This window comes from Camelus dromedarius, chromosome 28 (genome assembly GCF_036321535.1).
Source record: "Camelus dromedarius isolate mCamDro1 chromosome 28, mCamDro1.pat, whole genome shotgun sequence".
Classification (NCBI taxonomy): Eukaryota; Metazoa; Chordata; class Mammalia; order Artiodactyla; family Camelidae; genus Camelus; species Camelus dromedarius.
Window position 1 is genome coordinate 5,639,108 of NC_087463.1, and position 26,531 is coordinate 5,665,638.

A 26,531-nucleotide genomic window follows, 5' to 3' on the forward strand; every position below is an offset into this window, starting at 1 on the left:
TGGCCCCAACATCCTGTTCAAACTTTCTTCTACTGTATCCCTCGACACAGACCCAACTCCTGGTAGATGGTCCCCATCTACACCCCCATTTTAGTCTGCAGATCTAATCCCAGCATTCATCTGCCTGGGCCGATCAGAAGTACCTTTCCCTACTATCTGTCTCTCTGCAGCCTAACTTTAAATCCCAACTCAAAATCATCTTTGACGTGCAGAATTCTGTAGGACCACACGGGCTCCCAGAAGCTGCTTCCTCTTCTGAGCTCAGTGTCCCTCACACGTAACATTTATTCTGACACTTCAGATACGCTAGGTGGGCAAATGTGTGTACATTCCCTAATGGGCTGTAACTCCTACATATGGTAGAAATCAAGATTTTTTTAATTCAAGTATAGCAGGTTTCCAGTGCTGTGTTAGTTTCAGGTGTATAGCAAAGTGATTCAGTTACATATATATATTCAGTTGTGTATATATATGTTCTTTTCCAGATTCTTTTCCATTATAATTTATTATAAGACAGAATATACGTCCCTGTGCTATACAGTACGTTCTGATTGATTACCTATTTTACACATAGTAGTTTGTATCTGCTAATTCCAATCTCCTAATTTATTCCTCCCCTTTTTTCCCTCATTTGTAGCCATAAGTTTGTGTTCTATGTTTGTTTGTTTCTGCTTTGTAAATAAGTTCATTTGTATCATTTTTTAAGATTCCACATACAAATGATATATGATATTTGTCTTTGTCTGACTTATTTCACTTACTATGATAATCTCTAAGTCCATCTATGTTGCTATGAATGGCATTATTTCAATATTTTCATGGCTGAGTAGTATTCCATTGTGTTTACATACCACATCTTTTTCCAGTCATCTGTAGATGGACATTTAGGCTGCTGCCATGTCTTGGCTATTATAAATAGTGCTGCTATGAACATTGGGGTACATGTATCTTTTCAAATTTATAGTTTCCATCTTTTTCCAGATATATGCCCAGGAGTGGGTTTGCTGGATCATATGGTAACTCTATTTTTAGTTTTTTAAGAAACTTCCATACTGTCCTCCATAGTGGCTGAAACAAATTACATTCCCACAAACGGTGTAGGAGGGTTCCCTTTTCTCCACATCCTCTCCAGCATTTATTATTTGTAGACTTTTTGATGATGGCCATTCCAATCATCAAACAGCAAGTGTGAGGTGATAACTCGTAGTTTTGATCTGCATTTCTCTAATAATTAGCAATGTTGAGGAAATCAAGCTTGCTTGATTGTGCAATCCAATATAAAATAATGAGAATCTGGGCTCCCTTGAGAATTCTGAAAGATTTAAAAAAGAATCCTACAAGGGTGTGCATGCAATGAATTATCTGATCTTTAGAAAACCTTGTGAAGTAAATAAACATCATTGTTATTTTCACCATGTCACGAGTCCAAAAAACTGAAATGAGAATAGTTCATCTTTATCCCCAAAGACGCCAAGAGAGACAGAAAAACTGGCATGAGGAAATTAAGACTTAGAGTGAGTCATACAGGCTTTTAATACGAGAGGCAGAGCCAAAATTCAGGGTCTACACTGCCAGTTCAGTGTTTCTACAACTGACAGAGCGGTTTTCAAACTTCAGCTTACATCAAAATTACCCGAAGGACTTGTTCAAATAGTAGATCTGGGTGGTGTCGATGGCACTGTGCCAAGGGTCACACTTTTGAGAACAATTGTTCTAGTACAAAGTATTTCCTAGAAGAAAAAAAAGATAGAAACATAAATTCTGCTAGAAAAGTCAACCAAAGTCATATGGAAATAATAAGAAATAATAAATGACTGGGCCTGTTTATTTCAACATACGCTTCTCTATAAGAGTAATTTGTTATAAATTACAAATAAAAACTCAAATTTGTAATAAAGAAATCATTCTTATTAAGACTTCAAGCCCAAATATCAATATGTTCAAAGAGGTTGTAATAAATTCAGGCATGATAGATGCATAATAGAATAGAAATAAACCAATGGAATGGTAAAAAAAAAAAAAAAAAAATGGGAAGGGGAGATTGGAAGCCAGACCACTTAAGCTCTTTGCAAATTCCTTTATGTGAGACGGAGCTTGGCAGCTAATCTGTTGATCACTCTATCAATCTGCCTATCGCTTAATCAATGGATCTTAGCTACATATCAACTTTTTTTTATCATTAAACTCTCCTGGCCAATGAGTGGGATATGAAAAGGGCCCAACAGAGAGTTTCTGCCTATGAGAATTATGTCATCCAGTTTTGTGTATAAAATCTACAACTAAGAAGATTTGGAGAGCAATGTAGAAATTATGTTAAAATTTAGTAGCAATAATGTTATGTGACGTAGAAATTAGGAAAATTGAGATCAAAGCAAGTTGGAGAAGGTAAATAATAAATACATATATCTTCATGGTTGTAACCTAGGAATTGGAACATGCCAGAGTTTCACTGATTAGCCATTGAATTAATGGATAAACAAAGTTTAAGAAGTTCAACTTGAACTAGACCTTTAAAAATGGGTAGGATTTGGATGGGTGAAGAGCAGGAGAAACGGTATTTGAGAAAGAATGTGTCATGAGTAAACTGAGAGGAAGGAAACTGCTCACTCCTGTGTGTGTGTGTGTGTGTGTGTGTGGCGGGAGGGAAGGAGGGAGAAGCAGAGAAGACATTTACACTAACCCACAGAAGGTTCATGCAAGCAAAGAGCATCGTTATAGGAGGTAGGTTTAGGACAGTTTCAACCTTTAAAAAAAGTCCTAATAGATTAAGTCCAGAATGTTCCACAAGTCTTCAGGGCTTTTCCTATAAATGAGAGGAGCCATTCCCGACTTTGAGCTGAGCGGGTTTGTGGGAGATGGTGAAGCTGACAGCTATGGCATCCCGCAAACGCCATCCGCCCATCAAGGGAGGAGGCTGGAGAAGGCAAGGCCCCCCGCACTTGGCAAGCAGACCAAAGGCATGCTCTGCGCCCGCCCTCTGCACAGACCCTCCCCTGACACTTGCAGGCCGGGGCAAGAGTGCATTTAGAGGCCCCCGTGTGCCACATGGCTACACAGGTGAGAGTTATCAATTGGGATAACAAATGTCAAATACAAGATGTTCCCTCCTCCTCCTCCACTGACAGACATACCTTCATACCAACCTAGAAACCCAAGTTTGAATTTAGAAGTCTCCAATTTCTGCACCAAAGCCTGGGGAGGTGCAGGGTCCAGCCTCTGGCCTGTGCCTCTTTCGTCTTCTTATCCTTGGCTCCATCCCACACTCTGAGGGCCTTGTACTGTGTATGTGAACATCCCAGACCATGTGTCCCAGCTCCTCCACAACCTCCTGTAAGCAGCCGCCGCCTGGCCGGCCCTTGGGTGCTGGGATGCACACAGCGCCAGTGAGATCTGTCCTCAGAAGGACGAGCCAAAGAGGAGGCCTGTGCAGCCCCTGGAAGTGGGCTGAAGCCACTTGGTGAGGGAATTACAGACCCCGGGCACTCAGGGAGTCTAGCAAAGCACAGTGGGCTACAAAAGAGCATGGCTTTGTGGGCCCATGGGTTTCCTGCCCATGTGGAAGGTGTGCCTGGAAGATGAGCAGAGTGGGGATCCTGGCTCAAGGGCTCCCCTTGCCTGGGTCTAAAGATGAGTCAGCCCCTGAGCCACTGTGGGTCTGGAATCTATTACAACCCACCACCACCAAGTCTCCTCCCTCCACACTCCTGTCCTCCTCTCCACGCTAGAAGGTTCTCCCTTCCAGCTAATAACGGAAGGGTCGCTGAATCAAAACTCCAGCCTGGGCTCTCAGATCCGCTCTTTGATGGAGGGTTCAGTCGGCGTGGAGCCAAGCCAAACAAAGCCTCCTGCAGGGGTCTCACCTGCAGAGATGGTAGCCCCTCCTTCACAGTGCACTCTCCCCTCCCCGGACCCCGACCCTGACAGCCAGCCGCAGATCTAGGGCTTTAGAAGCACATCTCATCACTTCCTTTTTAATCTCCACATTAGCACTTGTGCCCTTCTTCAAGTGCTCCAAGGTAATTTTAAAGAATATCTCATTTTGCTTTCATTTTGCTCTGGCCTGGCCTTCCCATAAATCAGGGCTGAGGCAGAACTTGAGAGGACTGGGCTAATCAAGACTTCAATCTCAAGAAATGTTTAAATATAAATCAAAAGACTTGAAGGCTCTCCAGATCCTCAATTTTCTTTGAAAGCCTGGTCTGTCTTGTTTTCATTTTCTCCCACCTCCTTTTTTTTCTGATTGGCCATGCTGAGCTCTGAATTTTATCGTGGTGCCTCTAGAAATAATTCTAAATAGTGTTCGATGTTTTCTTTGAGGCATTTCACAAAGCAATACAAGCGGGATATTGCTGGTGCTCGGGGTGGTGGGTAGGGGCAGTCAATGGAATCTTGCTAGAATTGGAAGAATTTCAAATTTCAGGAACTAAGTGATCCTGAAATGCATGACCAGAGATTTGGCAGCCAGAGGAAGCAGGATGAAACCAGCAGAACCGTAACCTTGAGAGCATCCTTCCTGTTTCAGATACTTTGTAACAAACCATCCCAACTTAGTGATACAGACAATAGGCATTCATTATAATTACCCCTCATGATTCTGGTTCTTGCCTGGGGCCTTCCATGAGGTTGCAATCAGAAGGCGGCTGGAGCAGGGGGTCTTCTCAAAGGCTCCCACAAAGATCTAGCACCTGGGTTAGGAAGGCTTCAGCATCTGGGGCTCCTTGGGCATCCCTACATGTGGTCCCTCCAACACGGTGACTTCCTGGACCCAGACTTCTCACAGGGTGTTTTAAAATGTAGGTCTTATTACTGCTCAGGAATCATGAGATCAGGAGACAATTTCCATTAGAAAGATAGTTTAGTATGCTTACAGATCCCAAGAGGAGAGGTCACTCACCCTGCGAGGAGCCACGTGGAGAAGCACCAGGGTCAGTTAGGGGCTGGGGGGAGGGTGGAATGTAGGCAAGAGACAACATTGCATTTCCGTGGGAGGAATCGGTGAGGCAGAGTAAACAGGAAACTCGTTTAAACAAGCGGGGGCATAGGGGCCGTCCCTAGCTGTCTGGCACCTGGCCATGGGGCGATTACAGCAGGTGGACGGTGGCCCAGAATGCGACAGCCCAATAAAGGAGGCAGTTGGGGAATATGGTCTCTGTATGGGTTAGTTTGCATCTGAAGGATGTGCTCCCAGGTGAGTTCCTTGCTACCTCCAAGAATCAGCTAATTTGGGAGGAACAGAGTCTTCAGGGTCAGCAAGGCATCAAATACCAAAGCATCAAAATACAGAAAATAAAAAACTTGGTTAATACACACGGTGGCTCAGGGCTCCAGAAGCACATGTCCAAAGCTACAGAGAGCCAGGCAGAAGCTATGCTGCCTTTTACGAGCTAGCTTTCAAAGTCACGCCGTATCATTCATCACTTTCTATTTATAAGAAGCATGTCGCTAAGACCAGCCTGTAATCAAGAGGAAGAGAATCAGCCCCACCTTTTGATGGAAGGAGTGGTGAACATGAGGAATTGGTGAACATGTTTTAAAACCAGCACACCTCCCAAAGTAGTCTCCACAACCTGTCATTAATGACAGATGGGTCCCTCTCCCCTTCCCTTGCAATCCAGAAACTGCAAAACCCAACTGCCCCTCCGTTAGCAACACAATTTCCCAGCCAAAATGCTAGACAGGGTGTTGTGGTCAGAATAATCTTCGGGACTTCCTTAAATGGCAGGAGTCAAGGCAGGGAATTGTGATCATCCCAAGGCTGTGAGTTACAGGAACCCGGCCCAGTGAGGCTCACCACGTGGTCAGCATACAAGGGTCAACCCTCCCAGTAGACATCCAGCTGCAAGGATGACGTAAAGAAGGGAGGGAAGCAGTTCTGCCCCCCAGGAGCATGCACTCAGGAGGGGGAGAAAAGTCCTGAACCACTTAATGCAGGACACAGAGTTCAGACAAATGATAAACTGGTCTTTGGGGACGAACCAGGAAAGGCTTCATGGAGGACGTGGGCCTTAAAGGGTTTCTCTGACATTGCCCTACGTAGAAGCAGCCCGTGTCAGCTTGCATGGTTAACTCACTCCCCACCAAGGCCCAGAAGCCCTTTAGCCCTGGAGCCAAACCTCCTGATCTGTCCCACAAAAGACAATGCTCCTCCCTTCCCCAGGGACATGGCATCCTCCTCCCTAAGAAGACTCTTCCTGCCCCTTCACTCGTTAAAATCCGATCCTGTGTTTCAATTCACCTTTCCCGTGACCCCTTTTCTGGCTCCCTCCCATCAACCGCCACCATCTCTTCTGCGCTCTGAGGATCCAGAACCTCTACCACTAATCTCATCACGTACAAGGTACCACTTTTATGTTGTTCAGCATTATTTCAGGCTTGATCTGTTTTTCTCCCACTAAATCGAAGTTATTGCTGACCATAAACCACACGTTCTGCTTGCCCTGAATGCCACCAACTGTCTCAAGGTTAAGTAGCTTATACACAGTATACTGGGCCATAATGTGCATATACACTAGATTTAGGGTCCTGTACCAGCTTCAATAGAAAAAAAAAGTGCTCTTTTGACTAGTTTTCCATATTAAGACCCCATGCAATTTTTGCTTGAAAGAAGGACTCCATGACCAACCAATTACTGACAGCCATTGTTGTGGAAACAGCACTGAATTAGGATCTGAAGTTTTGGATCATCAAGCCTCTGATCTGCCAACTGTAACGGCCATTCCTGTCCTACTTCTCTCACAGGGAGTGTATCAGTTAGCTAGTGCTGTGTAACAAACTACTCCACACTTAGAATCATACAAAACAATTAATTTAGCCCACCAACTGAAGACTGGCTTGGGGATAGCTGGTCTAGGATGGCCCTGCTCATGGGTCTGCTGGTATCTAGAAGGTCGACTACCAGACTTTGGCTTTGCTGAGCTTTCTCAGGTGGCAGAGGATTCTGCCAGGATGAATTAGTTGGCTCAGTTCTTCTCCATGTGGCCTCTCATTCTCCAGCGGACTGACCTAGACTTATCACATGGTACAGGGGTCCAGCAAGCAGAAGTTGCAAAGCCTTTGGAGGCCTGAACTCATATTTAGCACAATCATTTTTACCAGGCTCTACTGGCTGGAGCAAGTCACAAGGCCAGCACAGATCCACACGATGGGGAAATAGATTCCACCTCCTGATAGAAAGAGCTACAAAGGCTCCTTGTAAAGGGCACAGATATGGAGAGAGATGGAAAACTGGGGTCATTTTTGCTGTCCCCTTCAGGGAGGTAATGAACATCAAGTGAGATCACACATGTAGAGGTCTGTGAAAAAATATACAGCTTCGTGCAAGGCATAAATATTTTTATGGGAGTTTCCTTTTCCTCGTCATTAGGGTTTGGGTGGCCATGACGCTCTAAGACGCATTTAGGGGCTCACATTACAAGGGCTGTGTAGACAATCAATAACTTACTTCCCCTCCTTCAGTGCTTTCCTCAGTTACAGTTATTCTTTTTTTTTTTAACATTTTTTTATTGATTTATAATCATTTTACAATGTTGTGTCAAATTCCAGTGTTCAGCACAATTTTTCAGTCATTCATGGACATATACACACTCATTGTCACATTTTTTTCTCTCTGAGTTATCATAACATTTTGTGTATATTTCCCTGTGCTACACAGTGTAATCTTGTTTATCTATTCTACAATTTTGAAATCCCAGTCTATCCCTTCCCACCCTCCACACCCCTGGCAACCACAAGTCTGTATTCTCTGTCTATGAGTCTATTTCTGTCCTGTATTTATGCTTTGTTTTTGTTTGTTTGTTTTTGTTTTTGTTTTTTAGATTCCACATATGAGCGATCTCATATGGTATTTTTCTTTCTCTTTCTGGCTTACTTCACTTAGAATGACATTCTCCAGGAGCATCCATGTTGCTGCAAATGGCATTATGTTGTCGGTTTTTATGGCTGAGTAGTATTCCATTGTATAAATATACCACTTCTTCTTTATCCAGTCACCTGTTGATGGACATTTAGGCTGTTTCCATGTTTTGGCTATTGTAAATAGTGCTGCTGTGAACATTGGGGTGCAGGTGTCATCCTGAAGTAGGGTTCCTTCTGGATACAAGCCCAGGAGTGGGATTCCTGGGTCATATGGTAAGACTATTCCTAGTCTTTTGAGGAATCTCCACACTGTTTTCCATAGTGGCTGCACCAAATTGCATTCCCACCAGCAGTGTAGGAGGGTTCCCCTTTCTCCACAGCCTCTCCAGCATTTGTCATTTGTGGATTTTTGAATGACGGCCATTCTGACTGGTGTGAGGTGATACCTCATTGTAGTTTTGATTTGCTGATAATTAGTGATATTGAACATTTTTTCATGTGCCTTTTGATCGTTTGTATGTCTTCCTTGGAGAATTGCTTGTTTAGGTCTTCTGCCCATTTTTGGATTGGGTTGTTTATTTTTTTCTTATTGAGTCGTATGAGCTGCTTATATATTCTGGAGATCAAGCCTTTGTCGGTTTCATTTGCAAAAATTTTCTCCCATTCCGTAGGTTGTCTTCTTGTTTTACTTCTGGTTTCCTTTGCTGTGCAGAAGCTTGTAAGTTTCATTAGGTCCCATTTGTTTATTCTTGCTTTTATTTCTTCTAGGAGAAAATTTTTGAGCTGTATGTCAGATAATGTTTTGCCTATGTTTTCCTCTAGGAGGTTTATTGTATCTTGTCTTATGTTTAAGTCTTTGATCCATTTTGAGTTGATTTTTGTATATGGTGTAAGGGAGTGTTCTAGCTTCATTGCTTTACATGCTGCTGTCCAGTTTTCCCAACACCATTTGCTGAAGAGACTGTCTTTATTCCATTGTATATTCTTGCCTCCTTTGTCGAAGATGAGTTGACCAAAAGTTTGTGGGTTCATTTCTGGGCTCTCTATTCTGTTCCATTGGTCTATATGTCTGTTTTGGTACCAATACCATGCTGTCTTGATGACTGTAGCTCTATAGTATTATCTGAAGTCTGGGAGAGTTATTCCTCCAGCCTCTTTCTTTCTCTTCAGTAATGCTTTGGCAATTCTAGGTCTTTGATGGTTCCATATAAATTTTATTATGATTTGTTCTAGTTCTGTGAAATATGTCCTGGGTAATTTGATAGGGATTGCATTAAATCTGTAGATTGCCTTGGGCAGTGTGACCATTTTAACAATATTGATTCTTCCAATCCAAGAGCATGGAATATCTTTCCATTTTTTAACGTCTTCTTTAATTTCTTTCATCAATGGTTTATAGTTTTCTGTGTATAATTCTTTCACCTCCTTGGTTAGATTTATTCCCAGATATTTTATTACTTTGGGTGCTATTTTAAAGGGGATTGTTATTCTTAATTGTTTTAAAATTCTGTTTCCTTCTAAAAGAAAGGGAAGAAGTCTGCTTTCGTGGTTGTAGATTTGCTGTTGCTGGTTACGTGTCGTTGCCACCACGCCAGCAGCCTCCCCGTCAGCCATGTGGGAGCAGGTGGTTGGCTCATTCGCTTACTAGGCGTGGGCCTGGCACTAGCTTTGCACCCGGCCTGCAGCCGGCACTGGGTTTCCAGGGACAAATGAGACCCATCCCTGCCCTGAAGATGTTCATAGATTAGTGAGGGAAACACAGTGCAACGTGCTAGAGGTATAGACTGAAACCTGTAGGAAACATGAAAAGGAGTGGCTAATTTTGCTTGGAGGAATCAGGAAACTCTTCGCAGCAAAAGTAAACTGAGTGCTAGGGAAAGTGGGTGTGCACCGCGCAGAGCAGGGGGAGGAAGGAACACCGGATGGAGGCAGGCGCATGCGCGGAAGCCCTGAGGTGTGCCTTGCAACGGGAGCACGTGATGCATTGGACCATGTGTTGGGAACTTGATGCTGGGGAAACAGATTGGGGCAGCAGCCTGTAAAGATGTCACAATACCTTAATCTTTAGGTGGAGCCCTGAGATCAGAGCTGGAGGATGTCTGCTAGCTTCCCAGAGGCTTTCAATCACAGAGGAAGCCAGACAACAGGAGCCAGAACCATAGCAGGGCCGCTAGGGTTAGAGTGCCCATGAAGGTCATCTTTGAGCACTGTGCAGGGAGGAGAGAGCTGGATGTGGAGGGGGTGAAAAGAACCCTGATTGTTCAGAGCAGGCACCTGGGGAATGAGGGAGGGAGCTGAGAAGCGAGGGCAGGAGCACTGCGGGCCCAGAGGAGCAGGCACCTGTTGGCATGGTGTGCATGTGTGCCTAGCATTCACACTGCAGAGCCAAAGGACAGGCGGGGGATGTCATAGGAGCAAGGTGGTCCAGGGTCCTAGAGAGAGCCCCTGGGACGACCAGGCACAGGATCCAAGCTAAGGAGGCCACAGAACAGAGAGGCCAGAGCAGCAGGGGGATAAGAGAGTGAGCTGAGAAGCAGCGTCCTTGATGAGCAGCCCTCATGAGAGGGAAGGGGAGCCAGAGAGACGGAAGAGAAAGAGAGAATCACCACACCACGCGCATTAGGTGGCGGCCAAGAGCCACACCAGCACCCGGGTCTCTGAGTCAGATAGCGAGTTTGAGCACTGGCTCCGCCGTACGTCTGGGGTAAGTGGTGTATCTTCTTGGCCTCAGTTTTCTCACCTGCAAAATGGAGACATAACAGCTGTCCCTGCACAACCGTGGAGAAGCGCCTGGCCCGTAAGCAGTCAGTGTGGGCTGTGTTACAGCTACCCAGCGGGGAGCGAGCCTCGGGGACAGGTGTTCCGTCTAGTCTCCGAGTAACACAAGGACAGCCATGGTCTGAGCTGTTCCTGGTCCTCCAGAGAAGCTGTCCTCACTTCCCCGTCGTCTGGGGAGCAGGCCCTCCTGTCCACAGCATCTCCCCAAGCTCCTCTGGGGGTCCTCTGGCGCCCACAGCCCAGGGCCCCTGGGACAGCTCTTCTTAGAAATTCCTTTCCTCCTCAAGCCCTCTGCCTCCTTCCGAGTATTTACAGCCTCCTCCCATTTTCCAGCTTCGGTAAGTCGGCCATTCTGCCCCTAAAATATTTGACAACAGCTACCATGTCTGCCGCCACCCTGAGCCTTCCCTTTCTTTTTAAAAAACGAACCATGCTCAATTCCAAACAGATCCTTGCCCAGGGTTTCCTCGCTATGTGTTTATTAGAGAAATAGCTTGAGGGGAACATCACTGGAACTACTGTGGTGACACTTAATCATCCACTTTGATCCTAAAACAGTGTCCATGAAGGAGGACAGGGAATATTCCTATCTTCTGGACAAAGTTAAGGTGCCAAAGAGGTGGAAACGTGTTCAGTGTGGTGCGGTCCATTCTCAGGGGGGCTGGTGTCGCCTCCTGCTCCTCCACCCACAGGGCCTCTGTGCTCCCAGACCCACTGCAAGGTTTAGAAGGCAAGATGCAGACAGGAGGGGACCCACAGCAAACATATGTAGGTGCTCAGGCAGCGTGCGGGCTTGAGACTAAGGAAATTTCACCCAGAGAATGTCAGAGTCTTGGAGGAATTAAGGGTCAGAGAGGTAACAGGAGGTGTCTCTGGAGCTGCAATGGGGGCAGGTGATCAAGTCCTCAAGGTGAAGATAAGGAGGGGTCTTGGGGGCAGCCTGAGGGGCAGCTCGAGGAGAGCAGAGCTGGGAGAACGGCGCCTCCCCCACCCAGTGGAAGTGTGTCCTCTGACTCCCCAAGGAGCCACTGATGGCTTTAGGGCCCAGAGGAAAAAACCGAGATAAAGCTTTTATTTAGAAGCACTTTCTGACAGAGGTAGGCAGGGTGACGTGACAAAGTGAGCTACGGATGAAAAAGGAGATGGTGCAGACGGAAAACAGAACATGCATGACCCCATCCAGTTCAGAAAACCCTTGCTCTTGGCCCACTGGTTTCTGAAGCAGCAAGGACCCCCAGCCACAGAGAGGTGAAGAAAGGAAGGGCTTCCCTTGGGCACCTGGTCCCGGTGGCCAAGCCGCTGCCTCTAGCATCTGAGTATAGTCCCTGCTCTCAGAACAGACTGAGACAGCCCCTGACAAATGAGGAGGGAAGTGATACTGGACCAGAGATGAGAAAGCTATTTTTTCCTCTTATGTGCTACTTTTTGTGATACCGTCCAAAGCCGCATCAAAAAAAATAAATAAATAAATTAGGGTTTATTTTATAAGAAATAGAAAATATTTTAGTCACATGTTTAAAATTTAGGAAGAGAATACATAAAATAATCAACAGGTAGGATTAACATTGAAACACAGAATGTAATCCAGCTTGCCCATTTTAGAGATGATGAAACTGAGGTCCAAAAGAGGGGATGATTTTCCCAGTGAGCCTCTGGCCACGTGCTCTTTTCACCGCCCTTTGCTGTAACATCACTATGTAGTTCCCACGCTGCCGCTGGCACCAATGAGCAGAGACCTTATTTAGTCTTCACTGTGCATCTCCAGTGAAACACACCCCTGGATCCCAAAGTTACCTGCCCCCTTAGGAACACTCAAAATGATGAAATGGAGCCCCCTAAACTTCACATATGGAGTCTCTGAGACCATTGCCCTTAGAGGGGTCCAGTCTGGTCACCTCACTACCCACCAGGGTCTGGCATTGAAAGCCTTGTCTCCTGCATGGAACCCCTGGTCCCCAGGGAGGTGAGACTTGAAAGATTAAATACTCTGCATTCCAATTCTCCATTATTAAAAAAGACATTGGGGAAGGGGAGAAGGAGGGAAGAAAAGAGACCATATGTGTTGTGAAGCCATTTGACATGTTGTACAAAGCCCTCCTTGCTGTGACCCTACATTCTCTTCCAGTTTTATCTAACACCACTCCCCCAGCCTGTCTCCCCTGCTGTGGCAACCCCAGGCTACTTGGCAACCCCACTGCGCCTGGAATGATCTCCCCCAGATTCTCTCCTGACAAACTCCTATTCATCCTGAAAAACCCAGCTCAAATAACCCTTCCTCTCTGAAGCCTTTCCTGCCCCTGTGTCTCACCCCTGTCCACGCTCTGCAGGCTGTCCTGTTCATTTGACCTTGCCTTCACCAGTGACACAGTAGTTTGCCCCAACTTCTGTTCTCACTCCCACCAGACCCTGAGTGCCCCAGCAGCAGGACTGTGGTTCATTTGTCATAAATCTCCATGGTCTAAAACGGGACCTAATACATAGTACTTTTTCAATGATTGTGTATGAATGAATAAATACATAAAAACAATAACATAAGCACTGGAGAAAAGAGACAGAGGTAAGCACACAAAACCCCACACTCAGTCTGTAAACCCAGAAAGAAATCTGAGGAAACCATACATCTAGAATGGAACAGACAGTGAAAAATGATGTGAGGAGAGATGTGTTGGTAAACCAGCTCTCCCCACCCCACCCCACCCCACCCCTCATAAAGCCCTAATTTCTAGCACTTGCCAATTTCCATGGTGTTAAAAATCCCGCCAATACTGCTATCCAGCCGCCAGCCTGACCTCACTACACACAGAGTTGGCAAGGAGGGTGAGCTGGTATGAGCCAATTCCAGAGACCACTGCATGCAAGCCACATGGATAATTTTAGATTTTCTAGTAGTCCTGTTAAAGTTGTTCAAAGAAACAGCCAAAATTAACCTTAATTATATTTTTAACTCAGCATATCCAAACTATTACTTCGATATCCGGTCCTTATAAAAGATTATTGAGATATTTTACATTCTTGATTTCGTAATAAGTCTTTGAAATGCCAGTATGTGTTTTATCTAGCAGGACACCTCCACTAGGACTGGCTAGTGGCGACCGGTATTGACAGCACCTGTCTCAAATCAGAATCAGAGCGACACAGAGGCAGAGTGACAGGGACATCCTGCCAATTTAGGGTCTTGTCAGTGATGATGATTTTTGGTGTTGTCTTTTTACAACTTCAGGCAGAAACTGCTGGTCCCGTGGGCTGGATTAATCTCAGAGGGGGGCCAGATCTGGCGTACCGTAACAGGACCTCACGCCTCCTCTCAGCCACATGTGCTCCCTCCGGAGCCCGAGCACTTATGAATGACCACACATTCCTTCCAGCTTTCAATATGTGAGATGAAGGTAGCTCACGAACATCCAGTTGCACCCTCTGCTCCACGGACTAATTTAGCATCAGAAATGGCCTTTCTCCCAGAACTGCTCCACACCCACCTCCCCATCCCGGCGTGACTGCTGGAGAGTGAGTGGGAGCGTGGGGAAGGAGGCTGGATTTTTTTTATCAGATGCTAGATGTAAATAGAAGTGTTTCAGGAACACACCTGTCTGTTAGCCAAGGAGACAAGTCACCTCGAGAAGCCTCGGCGTGGGATAGGGGCAATGGGAGGATGTCTTCTTTGGAAGAGGGGTTCTGTGACTCTGCAGTGGTGGCCAGACGTCCTGAGTCATGGCTTCCAGTTCAGTGTGACTTTCAGAAATTCCCTTCATCTGTAGCTTGGTTTATGTTCCTGTAATCTTACAGCAGGTTTCCGAATAGAAGACAAAATGATGCTTGTGAAAATATTAAATGCTGGAATATTGAGGCCAAAATCAGCAGGCCTTAGGGACAGGTGCACAGGCTGGAAATTGGTAGACCTGGGTTCTTGTCTTGGATCCGTCAGAAAGAGGCTGTGGACGTGTCGCTTACCTCTCTGGGCCTCTTCCTCAGCACCAGAATGAAAGGGCTTGTCTAGGTGACCAGTGTGAGGTCACATCACCTTCCGCTGACCCACTGCATTGGCTCCCGTCTGCCCCAGAGTCTAACCACCCCACCTGCCTCTCTGGCGCCTCCTCCCCCCTCATCCCCTTGCTCTGGGCTTCAGCCACCCTGACCTTCCTGTGGTTCCCTGGACCCTCACTTCTCACTCAAATGACACCTTTCCATGAGGTGCTCCCTGACCCTGCTACTTAAATTGTTCCCCCCTCTCCTATTTTATTCCTTCACAGTAACTGTCACCTCCTGGCATAATTTGCTTATACATTTTGACATTTGTCTCCACTCTAGAAGATCAGCTCCATAAAGAGAAGGGATGTGTGTCTCTTTGCTCAGCCTGATACATTTCCAGGGCCTAAAGCAGCACACAGTAGGCACTCTACAAATGTCAGTTGAATGAATGAGTGGGGGCCATTTCAGCTGTAACGTTCCAAGATTATGACTTTCTATCAATAAAAATTATCACTCGACACAAAGGTTAAGAGCTAAGATTCCAGAAACCTTCCTACTCACAGGCGTACCTCGAGTACCCTTTTTCCCCTGGGACGCAGAGGCAGCTGAGTCCTCCTGGAGCTCTGAGCCCAGAGAATGGACGTGAAATTGCCAGGGTGGTCTCACCCGTCCAATGAGCCCCAGCCTCCCGGTCACAGTGCCTGTATCCTCACCTGCGCCTCCCCGTCCTCATGAGCTATTCTCAGAAGATGCTCTGATGGCCCATCGGATGGACGGATGACTTCATATGAATGTGAATCCCTGGGCTGCCACCTCCTAAGTGGAGACATGTTACACCCTGTCTCACACTTAAAGCAGCTTCAAGGCTTTCCCTGTGATGCTGTCTCTCCCTGGGAAAGGTTAGGCTTTCTTGGCTCACTGATCCAACATGTCCTTTCTGAGTGTGTTGGAAACGTGAAGACGGACAAGACAAAGTTCCCTTCCCTCCTGTGATGGAGACAGATAATAAACAAACCTGCTGATAAATGTATGATACACTATTAGGTAATAATAAATACGCAGAAAAAAGTGGCATGAGTTAGGGAGAGAAGGACAGGAGTGTTGCCCTAGGTGCAGTGATCAGGGAAGGCTCCCTTGAGATGACCTCAGTGAAGTGAGGCAGTGAGTCACATATCTGAGAACAACCTGTGCAAAGGCCCTGAGGCAGGAGTGTGCCTGGCTAGTCCAGGGAGCGTCGAGAAGGCTCGTGTGGCTAAGGAGCAGACCATTAAATGGAGAGGAGATGAGGAGTTAGGCATGCTAATTCTCATAAACTTTGGATTAGGGTTTTGTTCCTAGTGTGTTGGAAAGTGATTTGAAGGATCCAGAGCAGAGAAGCGACATGACATAATTTGTGTTTACAAACGTTTCTTGTGACTGCTGCATGGAGAATATTCTGTAAGGGAACAAGAGTGGCGGCAGAATGGCAGGCCATCGCCGCGGGTCCAGATGACGCACGATGGGGCTTGGACCAGGCCCTAGCTGGCTGCACTCCCCCTGTCCTGGCCTATCGCCCATCCTTTGAGGCCCTGCCCTTCCACCAGAGCCCACAGGTCTCCACCATCCTTCAATCAAAGGTGTCAGTGGTCTGCAGGCGCGGGAACTACCGGCTGCATGGGGCTCCAGGAGATCACACACTCCTACGTAAGGGGTGGCAGCCCCCAGGCAGGGACTGGGGGAAGGGGGTTCAGGATATGGGAAGCAGCGGAAATAAAATGCCAGCTATAACTTTGCCCCTTTATCTACCACTTTGAGAACCTGTAACAGAATGTGCATGAGTGAGAATCACCCTGTTGAAAAAACTCTTGTTCTGTTAATTACACACTCACACAGTCCCGTCACGTTGCTGACAGCACTTGGCTTGCCACGTGCCAACGCACAACCAGTTGCTTTAACCAGTGTGTCAACTCTGGGAATGCGAACCCCCTTCCAGGTTACCCGTTGAGATACATGATCATAAGATGTCTTGCCCTGTCCTCTGACTCTGCCCTCTCTGTATTTCTTGTCACATGAGCCAGAAGGTAGGTTCCCAGCAGGCAAGAACCACACCTTCACTGGCTTGGTCTAGTGCACTGTCGGCACCAATGACAGACGAGCAGAAGGCAGTAGGGTCAGAGGTAGAGAACCCTCCAGGGCGTCGGCTCCAGCTGCCATCAGCCCCTGCCCTCGTGAGCCTGTTGAGCTAGAAGGAACCTTGGGAGTCACTGAATCCAGCTCTCTGACTTCCCAGAGGAAGAAACCAACCCCCACAGCGGGGACGTGGCTGGGCCGGAGCCACACAGCTGGGAAAGGCAGGTGAAGATGAGGAACCTTGGGAGGCCACCCCAGTCTCACCAGGCAGCGCCAGTGCCGAGGTGATGCTGAAGGAAAACCTCCATATCATGTAACCTTCACGGCTATTCTAGACAGTAGGAACGAATGGCAGAATTATACATATTTTATAGGTAGAACAAGCTGAGACCAAGATTCTGCTCAGTGGTCTAGACCATATATTGAGTGTGGCAGGGGGTGGGGGGAGGTGACTGAAAAAGCTGGACTGGTCCTTCTTCAATCCTTGGAAAGGGGGAAGCTGGGAGGTGTATGATATGAATACAATAATATGATACAGATGCAGTGATACGAATATGATAATAACATAGTATGAATAGGGTAATGATGACTGTCATTCGGAGGGATTTGCACTCTTCTGTGTAGCTCCAGAAGGCAGAGTGGAGACCAGCAAAAGCAAAGAATGAGAATGTGGACCTGGGCCCAAGAGGAGAGACAGTGTGTGATCAGGAGGGCTCTCAGAACGTAGAAGAAACTGGCGGAGGAGATGGTGGGCTCCCGATTGCTGGAAGGGCCTGGGTCCAGGCTGGAAGTCAGCCAGGCAGGGGCACTTGAAGAGGACCCCAGCTCTTCAGGGGCGGTTGGGCTGGATGGCCCCTGAGGCTCCTTCTAAGCCTGATACTCAGCAACTCTACGCAGAGGGAACTTGGCATTGGGTTCTCTCCCTTGGAAACTGGAACGAGTTGCTCCACGCACTTGGCTGGAGACCTTCTCCCCAGTGAAGTGTTCCCAAAGGATGGCACCTAAAAGTCTTGCAGTCCCTGAGGATGGGATGAAGAGAAGCGGCCGTAGGTCATGCACTTCCGCAGGACCTGTGAAAGACTTCCCACGTTGTAAGCTTAGAGATGGGGTTCAGTTGTCAAAGGGAATTACAGAAAGCCCTGTCTGGGTAATCTCGGAGGACAGGTGGCTACCCCTGGACCTCAGCGCTGTAGATAGAGCAGGGTGGAGGCCGGAGGATAGACTTGGTGACCTCCCAAAGTTCCCTCCGGCCCATGCCAGCTGTACTTCTATGATAAAACCATTAGAGGGTCCAAAGGTGGTTTATCCTCGGTTCTCCCATTCTGGTGATTGAACACGTTTTTTTCAGTCCCATAAACCCTGAGCCATAATTCTTTTACAGCAGAGGGGAAGACGGGACAGTCATGCACGGTTTGAAACAAGGGAGTTGCGGAGAGAGGTTAAAGGGGGAGGAAGGTTTGTTTAGGCTGTGGTTGCCTTTTCCCCTTCGGGGTTCATGAGGGGGATGTTAAACGTGAAGTTGGAAGACTGAACAAAAGCAGAGCAAAAGAGAAAAAAAACAAGGTGAAAAAACTCAAACCTGCAGTTCTCTGATACACACAAAGGAAACCCAAACTTCGCTCATTATGGTGCATATGTCTGGCAGATCATAACATTGAATTACAACCCTGCGGCCTCGGCCAGGGCCGGGGAGCTCTTCCCATGTGCTTCCAATTAAGCGCGTTTGAAGTTGCCCTGGATATTTATTTGTAGGGGATTTACTGCGCAGAACGATTAAAGTTTGTTCTTGTTAGGAGTTTGGGGCTAGTTTGGGGGCAGGGGAGATGGAAAGGAAGAGAGTTAGCTGGGAGAAAGGGGGACGGCCAGGGTACCCCCATGAATCAGGGCGTATGTTTGAAAGTGCACACGAACACACACAAGTGCCCTTTGTTTTCAGCATGGGGAGGGTCCAACATCTCTGCCTGTGATTTTGTTTATAGGAAATCCTTTATAATGCACGTTTAGTGTTTCCATATGGAATTCTCTTAGGACGGTTCCCCCGCACCAACCTCCCTCCTCCCCTTTTTTATTTGGATAAGGCAAGAGAAAAGGGACTGTGCATTCCAAAGATTCATAGTCATTCCGGATCAAATTCAATGGATTTTGGCAAGAGTTGAAAAACCCAGATGCAGGGCTTCAGCCTCCCGCTGAGCCGCCCTCCAGCTGCGAGTGTCTGGTGGAGGCACTTTGTAAAATCATGAAAACCCTATTAAATTCATGAAATATGATATACTGTCGTTTCAGACTAACTTTCCATTGAACTGTCCATGAAGAGAGAATTTGGTTAACTCGCTGAAGAAGGGGGAAGCGGCCAGGCTGGGGGCAGGATGGGGGGGGGGCGGGAGACACTATTGAGGAAAGTGCAAAGGAGTGCTGGGAATTCTAAGGGGCTGCACATTTGGGGAGGGCGGAGGGGAAGGGGGGCACAGGAGCTCCTCCAGACCCCAGCAGCACTGGGCTTTCTCAGGCTTTGACTCCTCTTGGAAAGGGGGTGTCCACCGTGATTCCTGTCCCTGTCAAGTTGCTGAACATCTCACTGTGACCCGTTAGGTGGTGGGTTGCTTGTTTCAGAGCACAGGAGACTCTAGTTAAACCCCAGGGGTTTTTTTAGGTTCTGCCCCCTGGTTTTTAGCTGGGGGGCCCAGGCGAAGGGAGAGACGGAATGATTCGCCCAAGATCCAGCAATGTGAAAATCCAGGGCTCTGGGATCCCTAACTGGCTCTCCCATCCAAAGCACGCTCCTGCCCCGCACTGCCAAGGCAGATACCGTCCCCGTGGGCATGGCTCTCTGCTTCGGATCAGAGCTGCTAACAACATTGTTTTTTGCATGAACTCACAAGCCCAGACTCCCCCCAGCTATGAAACGACCCATCCTGAAGGAGTTGGACACTCTGAGTTCATTTCCTATTGGACCATAATTCACATCATAAACTATCGCATGTTTATTTTCAAACAAAACAGGGTGAGGACTCCCTGGAGGTGAATTGGTTTTGTTTTCTGGAAACTGCCCCAGGACAGGGCGATGGCAGGAGCTCAAATTGTGTGTGCAGAGTTCGCCTTGCAGGAAGCCAAGTGGGGCCCTCCTTCCCCAGGTCTCGGCAACCTAGGGACCCGAAGTCCACACCCCTGGGATGGAAGGGTGCACAGAGCATCGTGCCCCACCTGTACAAGCAGTGGTCCCTAAAATAGGAAGTCACACTGCAAAAGGCAACATCCTTGACCCAGCTACTAGGGGCAGCTTCATGCATGGAAATGATCAGAATGAAAACTGACTTTAACTGAGCACCTACAGTGTGCTAAGGCACTGTTCTAAAGGCTTGGCAAGAGTTAAACCACTTCATCCTAACAACAACCATCCGATGTAGTGAAACCACTATGCCCAGTTTACAGATGAGAAGACTGAGGCCAACTGCGCAAGGTCTCATAAGATCACATAGCTGACATAGTGACTGAGCCAGTATTTGAACCTCAGCAATCAGGCTCCAAAGCCTGAGCTCTCAAATTGCCCACCACCCTTCCCACCGCCACCCCAAAACACAGCCCTAAATACCGATGTCAGACACTGAGGTCGTAACTCCCTGCCTCCCCACCCCATTGGAGGTGTACTTTTTGAAATAAACATTTCACACTCTCCCCTTATTTTTTTGATATGTAAATACTCCCTGGGTGTGGCAGTGAATTAAGTCACTAATACCCTAACCCAGGGCTTTGAAAACTGTAATGGGCAGACAGATTCCCTAGCCATCTTGCTGAAATGCAGGTTCTCATTCAGCAGGTCTCTGAGGGGCTGAGACGGCACATTTCTAAGCAGCTCACAGGGGCTGCTGCTGGGCCACAGGGTGTACTTTGTGTAGCAAGGCTGCAGGCTACTCACCTGATGGCGTCCCTCCACCAAAAGAGACGCTTACAGAAGGGCATCCATACAAGGGGCAGATGGGAGAGCCAAAGACATTTCACCAACTGCACACCTGTGATCCAGACCACCCTTCCTGCCACCCATCAGTAGAGCCAACAGATTCCGAATCTTCAAGTCTCAGGCACTGGGGGGCACTGGGGAAGGTGCAGAGTCTTTGGGGCCATGAGAAGCCCTTTGATTGAAATTTTTGCAGCAGCTGGCAACAGCCAGGCATTGCAGGAATGGAGTCCAGTGTCTCTGCATCCCTGGCAGGGGCAGTAATTAGTGTCCTGTAATCACTGGGGTCAGGAACAGTCAGCACCAATGCCTCCCTCACATCTGGAAGGGTAGGTGGCTGACCGGGACACTGGCCCAGGCTAACAGTTTCCACCCTCTTGCTGGCGAGTTTAGGTAGGCGTTTCACCTTTCTGGTTCCATTTATTTGACATGTAAAATGAGAGGATCGCACCAGATAATTTGTCAGTCTCTTCTCTCCTCATCCCAACCTCTGAGTCTCTAAATGCCTGTACACTAAATACAAATTCAGCCAATTGTCTGCACGTCTAAATATTCTGATGTCCTGTCGCCCACTCCGCACATCAGGATATCAGATGGAACCAGTTTCCGTTCCATCTGGAGGCTGAGCACCATAAACACGACTCCCACATGAACCTGGGCACCCCATTCCCCGTCCACATCTTGGGAAGAAGTTTCAGGAGGTTGATTCCCACAGCCGCCAAGCATACAGCCCCAGACTGGCAGGCGGAGCTAGTCCCCAGGGCTCTGCGTCACAGCCAAACACTCCGCACTGTGCTGACCAGCTCTGAAGGTCTCGCACAGCCAAGAGAAACAGGCATTTTAGAGCGGGAAGGGGCAGCACTTGACCCCTGGCCTTTTCCCTCTGGCTCTCTCCGACAAGGGGAGGCAAAGCACTGTGGTCCCATAGACAGGTGGTCCAACAGAGCCTGACGGGGGTCGCAGCTCCCCCAGAGCTGTACCTCTGTGATCTGTAATGTCTCTGTGAGTCTCCTCCCTTACAAGGACCAGGCGCAGAGTAGGTAGACGACAAGGTGAAGCTATTCCTCCCTTCGCGTGACTGTCAGTTATAAATCAGACACTCCGCAGATCTGTTCTTCAAACTGACAGCGTCCAAGGGTGCCCCCTGGAACCAGTCTCATCAAACAGCCAAAGATCCAGGGTTCTAAACCAGCACTGTCCAATAGAAAGATAACATGAGTCATTGTGTGTCACATACGTTATTTTTTTTATTTTTTACTTTTTAATTGATGTATAGTCAGTTACATGTGTCAATTTCTGGTGTACAGCATAATGTCCCAGTCATGCATATATATATATACACATGTTTGTTTTTATATTCTTTTTCATCAAAGGTTGTTACAAGATATTGAATATAGTTCCCTGCACTATACAGAAGAAATTTGTCTTTTATCTATTTTTATATATAGTGCTTAACATTTGCAAATCTCAAACTCCAAAATTTATGCCTTCCCACCCCCTTTCCCCTGGTAGCTATATTTGCGAGTCTGTTTCTGTTTTGTAGATGAGTTCTTTACATTAGTGCCCTCTTTTTTTCTTTTTTCTTTTTTTTTTTTTAATTCCACATATGAGTGATATCATATGGTATTTTTCTTTCTCGTTCTGGCTTACTTCACTTAGAATGATGATCTCCAGGTCCATCCATGTTGCTTCAAATGGCATCATTTTATTCTTTTTTATTGCTGAGTAGTATTCCCTTGTATAAATACACCACAACTTCTTTATGCGGTTCATCTGTCAATGGACATTAGGTTGCTTCCATGTCTTGGCTATTGTAACTAGTGCTGCTATGAACATTGGGGTGCATGTATCTTTTCAAATTAGAATTCCCTCTGGACATACGCCCAGGAGTGGGATTGCTAGATCATAGGGTAAGTCTACTTTTAGTTTTTTGAAGAATCTCCATACTGTTTTCCATAAGGGCTTCACCAAACTACATTCCCACCAACAGTGTAGGAGGGTTCCCTTTTCTCCACACCTTCTCCAGCATTTATTGTTTGTGGACTTTTGAATGATGGCCATTCTGACTGGTGTGAGGTGATACCTCATTGTAATTTTGATTTGCATTTCTCTGATAATTAGAGATGGTGAGCATTCTTTCATGTGCCTACTGGCCATTTGTATGTCTTTCTTGGAGAATTGCTTGTTTAGGTCTTCTGCCCATTTTTGGATTGGATTGGATTGTTTGTGTTTTTTTGTTATTAAGTTGTATGAGCTGTTTATATATTCTGGAAATAAGCCTCCTAGAAGAAAACATAGCCAAAACATTCTCTGACATAAATCTTAGCAATGTTCTCCTAGGGCAGTCTACCCAGGCGATAGATATAAAAGCAAAATTAAAAAAATGGGACCTAATTAAACTTATAAGCTCTTGCACAGCAAAAGAAACCATAAGCAAAACAAAACAACAACCTACGGAATGGGAGAAAATATTTGCAAATGACATCACATACATCATTTTAAATTTCTTCCTAAAAAAGATTTAAAAAATTTAACTGTATTACATTTTTAAAAAGTAACACTTTCAATTAATTTTAATAATACATTTAATTTAGCTTAATATAGCGAAACTACTATCATTTCAACATGTAATCAACATTCAAAATGATTCATGAAAATGTTTACATTCTTTTTTGTAGTAAGTCTTTGAAATTCGGTGTGCATTTTACACTTACAGCACATCTCGATTTGGACTCCCCGTTTTTCAAGTGCTCAGTAGCCTGGTATGGGCAGTGGTGACTGTACCAAACCAGTGCAGACACAGAAGAACCAGTGGGCGCCAGGCCAGTGTGGTGGGGGGGTGGGCAGCGTTTAGCCTTTCCTATCCACTCCAACACCACCCCACCCCAGTCATTCCGAATAATAATCCTCTTGCTAACAATAAAACCATAAGAATAATGTCCTTAGATATGGTGATCAGGCATTTCCTCAGTCTTGGTTTACCTAAGATGAATAAATCTTAGGTGAATAAAAGGGTTTTTAGAAAAGTTTGCTTTTTTTCTTGATTTCCAGTACTCCAGCTCAGGAAAAAGTCCAGGCTTGCTCTGTACATGCAACTTGAAGATATTACCACCACCCCCTTCCAGGCACTGTGGCCCCTAAACTCTATCAATTAAAAATGTTTGGAACTATGACTGACCAGTGGAGAAGTCAAGAAAAGGACCTGCGGGAATTCCTCAGCTAATGAAGTAAATGCTGTTTAGTTTTTTAAAATGTGATTTAAATGAGGACCTTGAATACCAGAGCACGGCAGGCTGATTGAACAGACTGAACGGTTGCAGGGTTTAGAACAGTCAGGACAGTGGGGGCAGAGGGCAGGATTCATGCATACAGATGGCACAGATAATTTGCATCTAGAGCAGAGGTGGTGGAGTAGTTGAGAAGCACCATGGTGCAGACTCCAGCACAGGGTACCAGGCTAGAGGACTGAAGGATGCAGAGTGTCAGGGGCCCTGGTACAGCAGGCGGATCTAAGTATGAGACATATCACAGGCTACTGGGCATTAGATGGGAGGCTCAAGGCACCCAGGGCCTGGGGTGAAGGGAAAGGAGAGTTTGGACAACCACGGCCTCCTCCAATCAGAAAGCGGTGCTGCAGGTCTCCTCCACCTGCTTCGTGGCTGGCCTGCTAAGGTTTCTTTGGTCCTCATATTATCGTGAGGATTGCAAGGTCCTGCTTGTCCCTGCCTTCCTCCCCAACGCCCTCCTCTCTTCTCTCTCCTGGATATATTGTTATTTCTGCCAACAGAAGGAGTCAGGATAGATGGGTGGACCAGGGAGAGTGTGGTCGGTGATACTGTCATAACTCTTGGCACCTTACGAGTGTCTTTCTTGTAAAAATGTGGCTAATATTTCCTAGCTTGATAGACTGGAGGCTGGACCAGATGTCTTCTAGCTCTAAATTCTGAAACTCCAGGAAACAAGCCAAGAACTCTATAGCCCAAGTCTTGCTACCAAAGCAAGACGCCCGCACATGGACTTCACGGCTCACCACTACCCTGACTCCACTGCCCTTGGCAGCGGTCACACCTGTCAGAACAGGCTCCTTCCAGGCACCCGCCTGTCGTCCCTCCCCGTGCCGCACACAGAGACGCACACACGTAGATACGCACAGATGAACACACGCGTGCATACGCACATCGTTTCCTCCCACCTCTGTGAGATTTTTACCCACCTCCCGAAACAACTGCTTCTTTCTCCAAAACATAGCCCATTCCTCTTTCCAAAACTTGCCCAGACATTTATTCTTCCATGAAACCCTCCTTCATGTATCTCTCCAACATCTGACCGCCTCGCTTATTCAACCGTCTCCTCAACAATTTCCTCTACTTGCTCAAAGGTCTTTTTAAACTGCTTCCGTGTGTTGTAAAAATCAGAGTATGCTTTGCACCCTTTCAGTGTGTTTGCCCATCTATTAAAGTACCAAGCATAATGTGATACAAAAAACAGGAGCTAATTTTAAATGAGCTGAAAAAATGATCCCCACGACGTCTCCGCGAGGAATTAATAATAGTTGGTTTATTTAGCACTTAACAATGTGGCTGATGTGGTGCTAAGCACTTTACATGCACTATCTCCTTTTATCAATAATCCTATCAGGCTGGTGTTATTTATATTCCCATTTTATAGATTTTTTTTTAAAGCTGCAGCATAAAAGGTTCTAGAATATAAGGCAGCCTGACACAAGAACCCACACTTTTGTCTCTTTCTTAAACTATCTTTCCATTTAACCATTCACTGAACTGAGGGACTCAGGCACTAAGTGACTTACCCGAGGCCACGTGGTTGGTGCCAGAACCTGGGTACTGTCCACCGAGCTCACCACCTCCTTCTCGCTTTGAACTGGATTCTCCGTTCCACGCGAGAGACGTCATGTTTACAGGGAACAGCAAAGACTTTCAAGTCAGGAAGAGCCTCCGTTTCCCCCTCTGCAAAAAGGAAATGGTAACAATTACCCAGTAGATTCGCTGTGAAGATTAGGACCAAGAATATGCAGATCCGGTCCCTGGCCTGGAGCTAGGTACTTGGTCAGTGGCAGCCCCCAGCCTCTGCTCCCTCCAGCCTCTGCTCCCTCCAGCCTCCTCTCCCCTCCAGCCTCCCTCTTTCCCTCCCACACACTCTGCAACCTTGCAGGCAGCATCCGTGTTCAAGTTGCCTGACTCATTCCTTGGGAGCCAGCATCAGACTGACAGGCTGCCCCCAGAAGCTGCATTAAGGTTTTTTGCACCCCTCACAGTCATGAGGGCAGCACAGAGATGGGGTCAGGGGACCTGCGTTGCTCACGCTTCATGGAGGCCCTCCGCTGAGCTATACATATCACACCCAAGGGAAAGAAAGCCACCCATCACGGGTGGGAGAAAAGCGCCAGGTCCAGAAGGATGCCTCGCCCCCCGCCGACTCACAAGGACCCCTCCCCTCCAGTGCTCCTTTGAACGCCACCTTTGCACCCAGGTGCCCTCTCCTGTCTCGCCATGGCAGTAGGAGGCTAAATTAATTAATGTGGGTAAACCATGTGGAAATGTTTGGCTTGCCAAGCGCTCTCAATGAGTTTGCAATACTATTGGAAGCAGTAGAAGTTGGCACAGCTATGTGGAACCAAATTGATCTCACCCCCTAGGACTCTTGAGATTGAGTTTGGCTGATTGAGGCATCTACAGAGAGAGCAGTGTCTTTGCTAGGAACTCGGCGGATATATTTCAGACCCTTACTGGGAAGCAGGGAGATATTAGAATTAAAAAGCATAGGAAGACAGCAAGGGTGGGGAGTCTCCCACCGTGTGCCAAACCCACACGGAATTGCCCAGGAGTTGACAAGAGAAAGGGGGTGCTTACAA

The 26,531-nt window shown here is 46.9% G+C and overlaps 1 protein-coding gene and 1 long non-coding RNA gene across 6 annotated transcripts in view; one reads left to right on the top strand and one right to left on the bottom strand.

Annotated features, from left to right (window-relative positions):
* Nucleotides 1-26,531, top strand: part of LOC105095239 (urea transporter 2) — a 401,376-nt gene that overhangs the window by 326,660 nt on the left and 48,185 nt on the right. The window lies entirely within an intron of this gene.
* The window catches only part of LOC116149801 (uncharacterized), a 72,427-nt gene that overhangs the window by 28,243 nt on the left and 17,653 nt on the right, over nucleotides 1-26,531 (bottom strand). For 2 of the 4 annotated variants that reach the window (XR_010378165.1, XR_010378168.1), the window contains exons 2-4: nucleotides 25,470-25,626; nucleotides 20,621-21,853; nucleotides 1,623-1,730 (exon numbers count right to left, since the gene is read on the bottom strand). This is a non-coding gene — a long non-coding RNA (uncharacterized LOC116149801). The remainder of the gene's footprint in view (nucleotides 1-1,622; nucleotides 1,731-20,620; nucleotides 21,854-25,469; nucleotides 25,627-26,531) is intronic. The other 2 variants (XR_010378166.1, XR_010378167.1) reach the window with 2 other exon arrangements.